The 15,823-nt window shown below is 36.4% G+C and overlaps 1 protein-coding gene and 1 long non-coding RNA gene across 30 annotated transcripts in view; one reads left to right on the top strand and one right to left on the bottom strand.

Annotated features, from left to right (window-relative positions):
• DTNB (dystrobrevin beta) overlaps positions 1 to 15,823 on the bottom strand; it is a 410,081-nt gene that overhangs the window by 111,668 nt on the left and 282,590 nt on the right. The window lies entirely within an intron of this gene.
• Positions 1 to 15,823, top strand: part of LOC141504735 (uncharacterized) — a 149,741-nt gene that overhangs the window by 120,232 nt on the left and 13,686 nt on the right. The window contains exon 2 of the long non-coding RNA XR_012473467.1: positions 12,791 to 12,900. This is a non-coding gene — a long non-coding RNA (uncharacterized LOC141504735). The remainder of the gene's footprint in view (positions 1 to 12,790; positions 12,901 to 15,823) is intronic.

The raw sequence follows: 15,823 nt of genomic DNA, 5'->3' as shown, positions 1-15,823 counted from the left end.
ATGAACTGTTTATGAATATTCCACATAACTGTATTTGTATAAGATCACCCTCAAACTTCTGTACTTCAATATCTTTAGTTCCCCTTAGTCACTTATTTTTTTTTTTAGGTTTTTGCAAGGCAAATGGGGTTAAGTGGCTTGCCCAAGGCCACCACAGCTAAGTAGTTATTAAGTATCTGAGGCCAGATTTGAACTCAGGTACTCCTGACTCCAGGGCTGGTGCTCTATCCATTGCGCCACTTAGCCACCTCCCCCCCCAGTCACTTATTAGAATAATGATATGTTAGTTCTAATCTCCATCATTCTAGTCTCCTTTGATTTTTTGATGTGATTTAAAAAAATATTTAATTTGACTGGAGTTGAGCGTAAATTGATGTTCTAAACCTGATTTCTTTCAAGTTGCCTACTATCTCCCCATATTTCCTATCAAACAGAAAGTCCTCCCTATACCACCCACTTTTTGTATTCTTGGATTTACTGAACCTTAGACTGCTGAATTTAATTGCTTATCTTGTCTGTGCCACTGGTCTACTTTTCTGTGTTTTAGCCAGGGACAAATAGTTCTGGCATTATTGCTTTGTGATATGTGACAGCTAGCCATGCTATGCAGTTTTCATTCTTGTTTTCTTTTCATTATTTCTATTGTGATTCAATAACCTTTGCAACACAACATTTTTTTTTTTTGCAAAGCAGTGGGGTTAAATGACTTGTCCAAGATCACACAGTTAGGTCATTATTAAGTGTCTGAGGTCAAATTTGAACTCAGGTCCTCTTGACTCCAGGGCCAGTGCTCTATCCACTGAACCATGTAGCTGCCCTCTGCAACACAACATTTTGAAAAACTATTTTTGAGCTAGGAAGCACCCCTATAAACTTTCCCAAAGGCAATCCAGCTTGACATTTTTCTCTAAACAATTCTGGGCCCCAACTTTGTGTGCTTAGTACCTGTCCTAGACCGATATATTCAATGGATTGGCCATCTGCATAATTAACCGTTACCCCCAAATCACCAGCTTCTCTTTAGTGTATTCATGGACCTAGTCCAAGCTGAAATTAAAACCAAAAGTTTAACGTGGACCAAAATTTAAACCATGGCTGGATTTCTATTTGGAAAAATATTCTCCAAAAAAAATCATAAAAATTGCTAAGCCATGAAAATAAATTGCATAGCTTCTTTGGGCTAAACTTCTCTTCAGTCTAATCTTTTTTCTCTTATTCTTTTCATCTTGCTGTCTCAGAAATCTGGATCTTTCCATAAGAAAATGAAGCTTATGTTTTACTCCCAAACTGACTGATCTTTCTCTTATGCACTCTGACACTGAAGTATACTCTGTTCCACACTACTACTTGTAGATCTTTCTCTGATGCCCTCACCCAGTAATTGTGTCTTCTTGACATAAAATTATGTCTTTATTTTTAAGTCAATCTGTCTGAATCATATTACCTAGATCTTTACAATAATAATGCACCTGCTTCAAGGTCATTCTCCTTCCTTAAGGAGTTTGGTACTTGGTTCACAGTTTTTCTTTCCACTCAGTCCCTTCCCTAATGCAAAAGGACTTCAACATTCTGGCTTTTCAGTTAATTGGTATGCTCACCTCCCAAGACTCAACATGTTTCCTCCCTTCAACTACCCACAGGTTAAGTTTTACCTTACATCTCATTATCATCCATATTTGGGTATAGTCTTAAATTCTGAAATTTTCCCTCTCTGATCATAGCCTTTTATCCTTCTGCTCTGCTTCTATTTCACTTTCCACAAATATATACTGTGTCATTACTATAACCATTCAGTACCTCCAAATCCCCCCATTTCCCAAGTCTATCTCTCACCATTGTTCTGGTCTCACTTTTGTTCCTTTATAATCTTGACCCTATAGATAACCAGTTCTACCACAGACTCTTTTTTTAAACTCTTGAACCTACTGCATTCTTGTCCCATCACCACTCATAGCTTAACAGATCTTAACTTTGGGTTGCCCTCTTTACTATATATCTTCAATGCTATTTATATGCTGCTGAGTTCTACTTTATAAAGTAACAGAAAGGTGCTGACTAGGTCCACTACAGATTTATTTTATTTAATTTCAACTTGGTGCTCTCTGCTGCAGAAACATGTGTTAGTTCTTGAAAGGGTTATAGTGTTTTTAAAATATGAAAGCTCTTTGTAATATAAAGTTGTTGGTTGATAAAGACCAGTAGATCTCACTTCTGGTTTTTGATAGCTATATCACAAGATTCTATGCTAAATCAGGTTGGGGTGGGGTGGGAAAAAAAGACAAATAAAAACTATGTCAAACATCAGTGAAGACAATTGTTAGATACCAGAAGATCAGAATGTAATTAAGGATCAGAGGAAAAAAATGACAGGAGACAGAAGATCAGAATTCAAGCTTGGATCATAGAAAAGAAAAGAGCTAAGAAAAAGAAGATAAAGCTTCAAAAGAGCTTCATATACATATGGCTGCATTGTGCATTAAGTGCTTTGAAGTATATATATATATATATGTATATATACATATATATATATATATATATATATATTTTAATATAGGGAAGGGTAATGTGACTTAGAACCTCCTGAGGTTTGATAGGTTAACCCACAGGAAGTCAGGGTAATAATGCATTCACAGAGTTCACACCCTCAGAGAAGGACAACAGAAAAATAAAAAATAAAAAAAACCAATATCCTCAGTTGATAAATGATCAAAGGATATGAACAGAAAATTTATGAAGAGATATAAGATATATATAATATATAATTATGAAAATATACTCTAAATAACTATTGATGAGAGAAATACAAATTAAAACAACTTTGAGATATCTCACACATATCAGAATGTCTAAAAGGATAGAAGGGCAAACTGATAAATAATGGAAGGGATGTGGAAAAACTGGTATACTAATACATCACTGGTGGAACTGTGAACTAATCCAAACATTTTGGAGAGCAAACTAGAATTATACCCAAAGAGTTACTAAACTATTATAATTTTTGATCCAGCAATAACACTATTAGATCTCTTTCCCAAGATTATCAGAGAAAAGGGAGAAGGAACCTACATGTTCTAAACACTAAGGGGATGCCCATCAATTGAAGAATAAACAAATTGTGGTATATAATTGTCTTGGAATATAGCTCTGTTATAGGAAATGATGAGCAGGTTGATTTTAGAAAAATATGTTAAGACAAATGAAATAATAAAGAATGAAACAAACAGAACCAAGAGAATATTGTATGAAATCATAACAATATTATTTGAAAAATAACTGTGAATGACTAAGTCATTCTGATTATAAGTACTCAAATCAAGGAAGATGATATTTACCTCCAGAAGGAAAAAGCTGATAAATAGATATATAAGTAGTATGGTTTTATATAAACACACATATATAATAGTGTCAAAGTTTAGCTTCTCTAATATAGGATGAGGAAACTGGGGAGGAAGATAGCTCAAAACTTAAAATGCAAAAATTTTTTAATAATTTTAATTTATATAATTTAATAAATTTAAAAATTTAATAAAACCAATTTAATAAAAACTAATATTCATATAGCTTTACAGTTTACAAAGTGCTAAATATAATTTTGTTGTAGTGTGACTATGGCTAAGTAAGTAGATTTGAGTTCATACTTATTCTCTGAGTTACCCTAGGAGAAATGGGAATAATGAAATTAGAATAATTTATTTCATAGAGTTATTTTGAGGATCAAATTAGATGACATAGGTAATTCACCTTATAACTCTCAAGCATTATACCAATGCCACCTAGATTTTGCTTAAGGTTTGTTTTAAGTCTGTAGTTAGGCACTCAGAGTCTACCTTAAAGATTGTTAACCTTAACTCTGCCACATACTCACTAATGAAAAACATGAGAAACTGGTTAGGGATTTCTGGACTACTCTGCTTAAACATTGTTTTCTAAGAATGAAATATTCCTTTATCTGTGAGGATAGCTAAAAAGTCATCTTCACTTTGTCAGAAGTATCTGCATTCAAATAACACTGTAGAATTGTACCTAGGGAGGAAAGGGTAGGTAACTGGCCCATCATCAGAAGGTTATTCTAAAACATACTTAATATATATTCTCTCTTGCTAACTTTATTCAGTTTCCGATGAATTAGGTTTTTTGTTTGTTTTGTTTTGTTTTTTGACTTTTCTAAATCTGTGCATTTGCAGGAAAGCTGATCAAAGAGTTTAGAAAATAGAAAATAGCCTTTAGGTAAACTTATCAGTAACAGATATTTCTACACAAGAATTTCATTCCTGGAGGGAATGGAAGGACCCTCTGCATTTCACAAAATGCAGAAATTGGCGAGATATTGTAAAATGGCAAGATCTGTATGCAGGTATATAATTTCAAGGTGCCTACTTCCTTTTCTTTTCTCCTTGAGAGATACTTCCTGTCTGCCACTTGAGGGGTGGCAATTAGTCTAGAACTCCTTGTCTGAACAGACTTTTGTTACTGATATAGTCTTTACCTCCATTAAAGATAAAGAACTGGTCTTTCTCCTGGTCAAAGTAAAACCTGTTACATGCACAAGTGATCGCATTCCATTCTGTCTTCTTCAGCCTATTTACCTCTGAATCAACCTTGATCACTTAGTAATCTTCAGTCTCTCCCTAGGCTGCTTCCCTATCAATATACATACCCATGTATCATATACCTTTAAAAACCCTTCACTCCATCCATCCCCACAAATTGTCACTCTATAGTCCTTCTCCCTTTTGTTGCTAAATTCCTTGAGAAGACTATTTACAATAGGTGCCTTTGCCTCTATTTCTCCTACTCTCTTTTTAACTCTGAAATCTGGTTTCTGATTTCATTATTCAACTAAAATTGCTCTTTCTAAGTTACCAACAATCTTTAGTTGCCAAATCTTATCCACCCTCTTCTCTTTGATATTCTTTCTTTGTTTTTGTGACACTGCTTTCTCCTATCTCTTCCTACTCGCTGGACTGCCCCTTTTCAGCCTTCTTTGTTGGATCTTTATTCAAAACTAACCTGCTAAGTGTGGATACTATTTCTTACATGTACTGCTTCTTTCCTATTACAATGATACCATAAGGATGCAGACCTTTATCACCTTATACCTGGACTACTGTAATATGCTGCTAGTTGGTCTTCCTGACTCAAGTCTCTTCTCAGTCATCCATCCTTCATTCTGATTGTAAAAATGAATCCTCAAACTTGACTAACTCTCTCTCTCTCTCTCTCTCTCTCTCTCTCTCTCTCTCTCTCTCTCTCTCTCTCCAGTAAATTCCTGTGGTTCTCCATTATCTCTGGAATAAAATACAAACTTTTGATTTTTAAAGTCCTTCATAACTTGGTTCCCTGCTTTCCCACTTTACTCTCCTCCAAGTACATAATAAAGTATGTACTGATCTTGGTGGCACTCTCTCAGATGACCCCCACACACTCTTTTTCTGATTCTGGGCATTTTCACTGGTTATGACCAAGCCTGGATACCAATCTTACCTTTTATAATAAATCCTTCCTGATTCACCATAATACCACTGCTTCCTCTTTTTTTTATTATTTTTAATTTATCCTATATATGTATATAAAATACATATGTGTATATATATGTATGTATGTATGTATATATGTATGTACCTTGTTGATTTTGTCTTTCCTATTAGACAGTGAGTTCCTTGAGAGAAGGGGGGCTGATTTTTGGGTTTTTTTTTTTTTTTTTGCTTTTCTATGTATCTTCAGTGTCTGGTACATAATAGTTCTAAATAAATGCTTGTTGACCTGATTTGATTTGATCAGACTACTGAGTTGCTGACAAACATAGCCCCAAACCTCTACCTTATAGAATTCCAAGCCAATAATGAAATCAATGTGTTGAGCTGGACAAACAAGGACTGGAGGACAACGAAGAGATGGAACTGGCAGAGAGTGGTAGGCACTGAGAACGTGAAGAAAACAAAACTGTCCTTACCCTCAATCTCTCCTCTAGAGGAAGAGATGGCTACAAAATATATCTGGAAGATTAAACAAATACAGAGTAATAGAGGGGTTATTATAAGGTGCAGATTGGGATGGGATAGAGGAATTATGGGGAAAAAACCTCATGCAAGAGGCAATACTGGAGCTAAACTTTGAAATAAATGAAAAATTCTAAGAGACAAAAGGTAAGGAGAAGAGCATACATTCCAAGGATCAAGAGACAATTTGTACAAAGACAAGGAGAAAGGAGATGCCATATATTGGGGGAGGTATTCCAGGGTCAGTCAGTTTGACCAGTCCTTAGAGATGTGAAAGGGAGTAGGACTTAAAAATCTTGGAATTTGAATCAGAGTTAGGTTGTTAAAGAATTTAAAAATCCAAACAAAGGAAGTTACATTTGATTCTAGAAGTAATATGGAATTACTAGAGTTTACTGAGAAGGTAACTATCATGGTCACTATCATGTCAGTATTATGCTTTAGAAATATGCCTTTGGTAGGAATGACCAGAAAAGGAAGAGACTTGAGGCAGGAGTTGATTGTAATAGGTCAACTAAGTTGGTGACCATGCTGGTAAAGGGAAGGAGCAGCTGTGAAAGATGCTCTGGAAGCACAATTGACAAGATTTGGCAAGAGGTTATGTGAAATGAGGGAAAATAAGATGGAAACTCAGCAATTATAAGAACAGTTATGGCCTTTGACAGAAACAAACAAGTTCAAGAGGGTCAGTTTGGGCAAGTAGGAGTTCTATTATGCATATGTTGACTTTCTGCAAAGACTTACATGAAATGATGCATGGTGAAGTGAACATAAGCAGTAACAGCACAGTAACAGCAATACTATTTGATGAACTGTGAATGACTTAGCTATTCCCAGCAATACAATGATCCAAGACAATTCCAAAAATCTAATGATGAAGCATGCTATCTGCCTCCAGAGAAAGAACTGATATTATTTGAAATCAGACTGAAGCATGCTATTTTTTTCACTTTTTTCATTTTTTCTTTTATTTGACTTCTTGTATAAAATTCCTAAAATGGAAATGTTCTACATACTTGCACGTGTATAATCTGTATCTTACCATCTTAGAGAGGGGAAAGGGGGAGGGACAGATGGGAACTGGAACTCAAAATTTTAAGAAAACATTTTTAAAATTGTTAACATGTAATTGGGAGGGATAAAATATATATTAAGAAAGAAAAAGAAAAATGAATATGTTAACTTCAAAACACCTGTAGAAGATCCAGTTTGAAAATGTCAACAAGTAGTTGGAAATTGGGACAAAGGTACATGAGAGAATTTAGGGGTTTAGATATATATCTAGAAATTATCTGCATAAAGATGATAAATAAACCCACAGAAGTTGATGAGGTCAGCAAGGGAGAAAACATAGAGGAAAAATAAGAGGGTCAGTGCCATGGGATAAATCTAAACACAGTTAAGGTTTGGGCCATGAATGATTATATAGCAATGGGATATCATAGGAGTAGGAAAAGACCCAAGAAAATGGTGTCACCAAAGTCTATCAAGAAAAGGATAATCAAAAGAGCATGATCAATAATGCTAAAGTCCTGTTACAGAAAGGTCAAATACAAGAAAAAGCCTTAAGAATTGGCAGCTAAAGACTCTACAGATTATTTTGGATAGAACAGTTTCAGCTGAGTGATGAAGTTGAAACCATATTGCAAGGGGGTAAAGAAATGAGAGAAGAAAAGAATGGAAGAAATAAGCTGATATAGTCTTTTAAAGGAACTGACAGTGAAAGAAAAGGAAAAGGTCTATAGAATGAATGAATGGTATAGTCAAATGATGGGGTTTTAGGACAAAGGAGAATGGCTATGATCGCAGGTAGCAGAGAAAGAGGCAACAGATTGCTTTTTTTTTCTCTCTTGAGTCTACTTTTGATAAAAGTCTAGACCCAGAACTAAGCCTCAGGCACTCAAAAGTGCTGTTCATTCCTTTCCATGATTTTTAGGCATGGAAAAACTTCCTAGAGATGATTGCATAGACAAAATAGGCATGAACATTTGGTTGAGTTGTGAAATGAATTTAAGCCAAACATTTATTAATCATTTCCGGGTCAGGAATTAGATAAAGATACAGTTTAAGACAGTCATTAACCTACCTTCATAAGGCTTACAGATTGGTTATGAGTATGACAATAATACTGAAGGGTCAGTGACTTCCATACAAATCTTCCCTATTACAAATCACACACACACACACACACACATGCACATATTAAATCAGTTCTCACTCCCATCATCTTTTATCAGCAGTCCTCTAATTAAACAGTTATTTTTTTTAATGATTCTCTATGATGCATTTCAGTCACTACTAAATAATTCTCTTGTTTTTTTTAATGTTTTTTATTCTCATTTCATACAAATGTTTTTTTACATTAATAAAATATACTTGTTTACAAGTAAACAAAATACCCCTCCCCCCATGAATATCGATAGACTTGCTTGGGCGAATAAGTAAAGAGGAGAGAAAAAAATTAAAATTAAAAAAAAATAATACTAATAATTGTAGGTATGGCCAGGTGGCGCAATGGATGAAGCACCAGCCCTGGAGCCACGAGCACCCGAGTCCATATCCAGCCTCATAAAACCAAAAATCACCCAGCCATGTGACATGCAAGCCACCTGATCCCCACTGCCCTGCAAAAACCAAAAAGAAAGAAAAAAAAAACGACCCAAAATAAAATAAAATAGTAATAATAGTAGGGGTGGCTGGGTGGCAGACAGAGAGAGCACTGGCCCTTGAGCCAGGAGCACCTGGGTCCGAATCCGGCCTCAGACACCCAAAGATCATTCTGCTATGTGGCTCCAGGCAGGCCACCCAGCCCCACTTGCCCTGCACCCTCCCCCAAATAATAATAACAAAAAATGTGCTTCAGTCTTTGTTCCAACACCATCAACTCTGTCGTGAGTGGATCACATTCTTTGTGATAAGTCCATCACAAAAGTTATTTCCATATTTTTCCACTGTTGCCATTGCTGATCACAACTCCCTCCTTTCTTATTTCTCCACTACCATGTACTATATTTTCTCTCTCCTTTCACTCTGACTCTGCTGTAGGGTCGCTGAGCGGCACAGCAGACAGATCCCTGGTCCTGGGGCCAAGAAGCCCTGAGCCCCCATACCACCCCTTAGGCCTAGAACCCACCTGGCCCTATGGTCCTGGGCAGGCCATCCAATCCCAGCCCCTTGCAAGAAGTAAAAAAGAAAATGTGTTATATCTGAACACTGTTCCCCCATGGTCCATCCTCTCCTCCTTTATTCACATCCCCACCCCTTCCCCCTGCTCCCCCCTCCTTCTTACTCCAGGTGTCTGTATAGACCCCATTGAGTATATTTGCTGTTTCCTCTCCTAGCCATCTCTGATGAGAGCAAAGGTTCCCTCATTCCCCCTTGCCTCCCCCCTTCCATATCATTGCAATAGCTCATTGTAATAAAAAAAAAATCTTATTATGTGAAATATCTTGGACTATTCCCCCTCTCCTTTTTCTTTCTCCCTTTCCATTTCCCTTTTTTCCCTATTGACTCCATTTTTACACCATATTTTATCTCCAAATTCAGCTTTCTCCTGTGCTTCAACTATAAAAGCTCCCTCTACCTGCTCTATTAACTGAGATGGTTCATATGAATATTATCAGTATCATTTTTCTATACATGCAGTTCATCCTCATTAAGTCCTTCATATTTCCCCCCTCTCCTCTAATCTCCATGCTTCACCTGAGTCCTGTATCTGAAGATCAAACCTTCTGTTCAGCTCTGGCCATTCCAAAAGGAACCTTTGAAATTCTCCTGGTTCATTGAAAGTCCATCTTTTTCCCTGGAAGAGGACATTCAGCCTTGTTGGGTGGTTCATTCTTGGCTGCATTCTAAGCTCTTTTGCCTTCTGCCCTACGTAAGCTTCCAATGTAGATGCTGCTAAGTCCTGAGTGATCCTGACTGCAGCTCCACGATATTTGAACTGTGTCCTTCTGGCTGCTTGTAATATTTTCTCTTTGACTTGGGAGTTCTGGAATTTGGCTATAATATTCCTAGGGGTTGGTTTTTGGGGATCTCTTTCTCGGGGGGGATCGGTGGATTCTCTCCATTTCTATTTTGCCCTCTGCTTCTAGGATATCAGGGCAATGTTCCTGTAGTAATTCTTTGAAAATGATGTCAAGGCTCTTTTCCTGATCATTACTTTCAGGTATTCCAATAATTTTAAAATTATCTTTCCTAAGTCTGTTTTCCCTATCAGTTGTTTTTTCAATGAGATAGTTCACATTTTCTTCTAATTTTTCATTTTTTTGGTTTTGAAGTATTGCTTCCTGATTTCTGATAAATTCATCAATTTCCCTGAATTCTATTCTTTGTCTGAAGGATTTGTTCTCCTCAGAGTTTTCTTATCTCTTTTGCCATCTGGACATTTTGCTTTTTAAAGCATTTTAAAGCATTTAAAGCATTCTTCTCCTCTATAACTTTTTGAACTGTTTTATCCATTTGACCTTAGCATGCTATTTTCTTCATCATTTTTTTGGATTTCCTTGACTAAGCTGCTGACCTCATTTTCATGTTTTTCCTGCATCTCTCTCCTTTCTTTTACCAGTTTTTCTTCCAACTCCCTCATTTGATTTTCAAAGTCTTTTTTGAGCTCTATCATAGCCTGAGCCCAATTTCTGTTTTGCTTGGAGTCTTTAGATGCAGGAGCTTGTGCTTCCTCATCTTCAGACTGAGTATTTTGATCCTTCTTGGGCTCATTTGCAAAATATTTCTCAATGGTCTTCCTCTTATTTCTTTGCTTGTTCATTTTCCCAGCCTAAGCCTGTTTTTTGGGGGTGCTTCCTGAGCTTCTGGGACACTCCCACAAGGGTCTCAGTGTGTGAGGTTCTGTCCACCTTCCTGGTCTGTGAATGACCATAAGTGCCCCCCCTCTGCCACGGGGCTGAGGTGGGGGGCCCTGTTGTTCTATGGGGAGCCTAGACTGGGATCAGGATCTGAATGTGGTCAGAGCCCCAGAGTCCTGTTCCAGGGGCAGAGGACAGAGCTCTGCAGTCTCTCTCTTCACTCCCCTCCCTCAGCTCAATGGGCTAATGCCCTGGGGGCTCCTGCTTACTGGCTCCACCTGCTTCTGTTTCCTGGATTTGGGCTGCAGAAAGACCAAGCTGCTGGCTGTGTGCCCTGAGGGCTGGGCTCCACGTGCTAGCTCTGGCAGAGGTCCCCTGCTGTTCCCCCACTTTGTGCTGGTGCTCCCCGGGGTGCAGCTCAGGAGACTCCCCCGCTGCTGTGAGCCTTGGCTCCCAGTGCCCTGGGGCTGCCTCCGGGAGGCTGAAGTTCTTTGGCTCTGGTGGGCCACCCCTCTGGCGGGCCGCCCCTCCCAACTCCGGGGAGCAGAGCCTTTCTGTTCTTTTCCCGGTTACCTTGAGTAGGAGAACTGCCTCACTGGGTCCCTTTGTGGGTTCTGTCTCTCGAAAGTTTAGTTAGAGTCCTTAGTTTATGAGTTTTTATCAGAGAGCTCCTAAGACTAGATCCCTTCATGTCACCATCTTGGCTCCACCCCCCCACTACTAAATAATTCTCAAAGGATTACTTGACCTAAGTACTTATGGGAGGAAGATGCTTCATTAAAATAATACTTTGAAAGGGAGTGAACCCTGAAGCTGATGAATTCATAGTACTGATTTTTGAATTTCTGTATTTATATCTGCTGCACACAGGTAGTTGATAACTAATTTTATCAACAGTGCTACCAATCAGTATCCCAAGAAAATATCAACTGAACTTTTGGATAACAAAGGATTTTGATCAAAGATTCATTAGAACTTATTTGTATGAACCATATTCAGATCTAACTCAGTATCTGATCAAAGTTACATATTCAGTCACATCTTTTAGCATCTCTTAGCTTTTTCCACATAGGAAAAGCTTCATGAAATATGACTTGGTTTACTCAAGACTTTTTCATACTAAAACAGCAAACATGAGGTTAAGGATTATGAATATTATAGATTCAACATTTTAATTGTTTTCATTATTAGGAAATTTTTTTTTAAAATGAAACTTAAAAGTGGATCATATGGGTTTTTCTCTTTTAGTCTCCTCCCAATTCTAAGGCCAGCATTACCTTAAACTAAAAGTTGGGTTCAATGCATTCAAGTTGCAATTCATTCTCTGTGATCTTGGACTTTTTTTTTTTAAAGGGAAATATACTTTATTTATCCATGAGAAGTGCTCTGCTTCTGGTCACAGTACCCTTTTCTCCAAGAAAATTTGGCACTTCTTATACTGCATAGGTTTGTGAAGGTGGCAATTATCACACTTGCAGTTAAGTTCTGTGATTTGGAGGGGGAAGGTTTATCATGATTACAGGTATTAGCAAGAAGAGTCAATTTCTTTTCCACTTTGTGCTATATCTAACAAATTAGATGGCCAAAGTAAATTGAGTGATTGTATTTTATGAATGTAAGAGCTTGTACAGAAAGAAAGGTTTCAGATGTAGGATTATATGGAGTCTTGTTTTTTTATTAAAAAATAATTCTGAGCAATACATGGTATCCCCCAAAAAGTCATGGTGACATTTTAAGCTATTAAAGCTTAGCACAAACTGTATCTAGTTATCCTCTAATCTAAATGTAGAATCCAAGCAGTATGGATATTAACCATCCAATTTCCTGGGGCTATAACATTTGGTGACATGAGAGGCTTCTAAGAACATGTGCACTAAAGGGTTAATGAAACTATTTAGTTGGTAGTTTGCATACCGTGCCCCCTGGTGGACAACTCAGACATAATAGGTCTTCACTGGCTAATTAAATATGATATTCTTTCTGTAGGTATCCTTAAGAAAGGATGGACATGCAGTTATTCAGCACTTACTACGCATCAGGCACTGTGCTAAGCACTTTAAAAATATCTCACTTTATCCTGATCACCACCCTGGAAGGTAAGTTTATTTTAAAATTAAGGAAAGTGAGACCAAGGGGGTCACATAAGTGTCTGAGACCACAATTGAATTTAGTTTTTCCTTATTCCACGTGCAATATACCAACTATACTGCTTTAGTGGTCCATTTACACTAATGTCCCAAAAATCACATATGTATTTTAATAAGGGTCACATGTAGCTTATATCCTTGTCATATATTTTTTTCTTTTCTTTTTCTTTTTTTTTGGGGGGGGGTTGTAGTGGCAATGTAGTTAAGTGACTTACCCAAGGACACTAAGTAATTATTAAGTATCTGAGGCTGCATTTGAACTCAGGTCCTCCTGACTCCAGGACTGGTGCTCTATCCACTGCATTACCTAACTGCCCTATATATTCCTTTAAACAGAATCAATTCTTCCAAGGATGCAATAGAATACTTGAATAATCTCTTTATTCAAAGAATAATAGCCTGAAGAAATTACCAAGTATATACTTTCCATTCTGGAAAGCAATTTGGAACCATGGTCAAAATTTTACTATTGTACATACATTCTGACCTAGGAATACAACTAAGTAAGACTTTATTATAGAGAGATCAGAGAAAGAGGGACTCCTCTGTACAAAAATATTTATAGCAGTTCTTTTGGTAATGGCAGAGAACTGGAAAAATATCAATATGGAAATTAAATAAATGGTATCTGAATATAGTAGAATATAATATCACAATACCACAATGCCACAAAAATGACAAAAGGGATGGTTTTACAGAAAACTGGTGAGACTTGTGTGAGGTGAACAGAACAAGAAGAACAATTTATACTGAATAAATGTTATGATAAAGATACACAATTAAAAAAGATCTAGAAACTCTTATCAAGACAATGAAAAACTACAGACCCAGAGGACTGATGATGAAACATGGTACTTATCCTCTAAAAGACTTAAGTTGCAGAAGACACATTTTCAGACATGACCAATGAGGGGATTTGCTCTGGTATATGATACACATTTATTAGAAGTCTGTTTATTTGGACATAGGGATAAGTTAGGGAAGCTCTCTAAAAAAAGGAATAAAGAAAAGAAGGTAAAGAGAGTCTTTGATTACTTTTTTTTTAACACAAAAGAGAACAGAAGGAAGACAAGAAAGGAAGTTAAGCAAGCAGGTAAGTTTTAAAAGTTACATGTTGAAATTATTATTTGTTAAAAAAAGAAAAGCAAGTTGTACATAATAATTTCCAATTTCAGGTATAATTTTTTTCCTGTTCTATTGTGGAGTATGTTTTATTTGGTATTAATTAAATTAAAAAGAAGAAACGGAATCCATAGGAACTTACAGTTTAGACCTTAAATTTAAGGGTTTAATTTTTGTTAAAGAAGAAATCTGGGTAAGTCAAGCAACTGACAGGTTAAAGAATTAGTGTTGGATAAGAAATTTTCTGGTTTAGTAAATTAAAGCAGTTATCTTCTTCAATTCCTTTCTAATCAACAATTAGAACTGCCTAAGAGAAAAGGCCTGCCTTATACAAATATTAAAATCTCATCTTTAACCTCAAGAACTTTCTAATCTAATAAACAGGACAAGAGATACATAAAATACTACAATAAAAGTTAGGATATTATTAAGAACATAGGAGACGTCAAAAAGTAGTATGAGAGATTTTAACAAGAGAGAGATTATTTCTACCTGGGGATCACAACTGGTACCACAGAATTTCAAAAGAGGCAGAGATGTGAATGAAACCTGGCATAGCCTACATACATAAATGAAGATAGAAGGGTGCAGGCCAAGAGTATGAAATGGAAAGAATTTTAGAATTAAAGTAGATTATATACTTTAAAAGGTTTGCTTTTCAAAAAGAGGTTAGAATTTGTGAATGAATCCAGATTAATCACTCTAAAGATCAAATGGTAATAGAAAACACTCAACATTATTATAAGATTTCTTAGGAGCTGGAAGGAAAGATAGAGGCCATATATTCTAACCCACTCATTTTACATATAATAATTTAACTATAGTTATTATTAATGCTCCATGTACAGACAACAGATTGCTTGACTTATTAATCAGATCCCTAAAGTTCCACGTGGAGGAGGTATTTGTCCTTTCTTGAAGAATAATATGATATCAGGAAGATCGTGATGCCTTTCTTTCTCCTAGAGTGGCCAGATATGAACTAGATATGACCCTGGATGCAAGACAACAAGGGTTAAGTGACTTGTCCAAGGTCACACAGTTAGTAAGAGTCTGAGGACAAATTTGAACTCAGGCCCTCCTGACTTCAGAACTGGTGCTCTACCTACTGCACCACCTTAACTATGCAAGCAATGAAGAGCAAAGATAAAGGTCAAATCCCTCATTATTTTCAGAATATCTCTTAGAGCAGCATAAAACCAAGCACTGGAAGATTCATGCCCATGAATCATATAATTAATAAATAATAATAATTAATACATCTTGCTGGCAAAAGGGGGGTATTCTTTCTATTGAAGCCAAATGCCTTTTGCACTCTTTATTTACTTTCTATAATAAAAACCAGAAGAAGTATGACTAAACTAGAGCTTTAGATTTAACTCATTAACTACCAACTTTCTCCTGTTTCCTCTCCTGGATTTCTTGATATTGTGCTCTATTGTTTCTTTTTTACTAAGATTTTACTCTTATGATTTCAAAGTCAAATGTGTGAAGAGCACTTGCATTTCAAAGAATGGATGTGAAAGTCCTAAATGGATATGTTATAACAAATAATTATTCTCATGGACAGGTTAACTTCAGAAATTAAATGTCAAAATTATTGTTACCATTATCATTATCATCATCATTATTATTGTTATATGTATAAATAATATGTATTAAATATGTATATCTTTCACTTTGGCCAATGACTACAAGACCTTTTGTTCCTTACAAGGTAAACTATTTTTTTTTAGGCTTTTGCAAGGCA

Source organism: Macrotis lagotis, chromosome 1 (assembly GCF_037893015.1).
Source record: "Macrotis lagotis isolate mMagLag1 chromosome 1, bilby.v1.9.chrom.fasta, whole genome shotgun sequence".
Lineage (NCBI taxonomy): Eukaryota > Metazoa > Chordata > Mammalia > Peramelemorphia > Peramelidae > Macrotis > Macrotis lagotis.
Note: the sequence above shows the minus strand (reverse complement) of the source record. Positions and strands in the feature narration are given on the sequence as shown.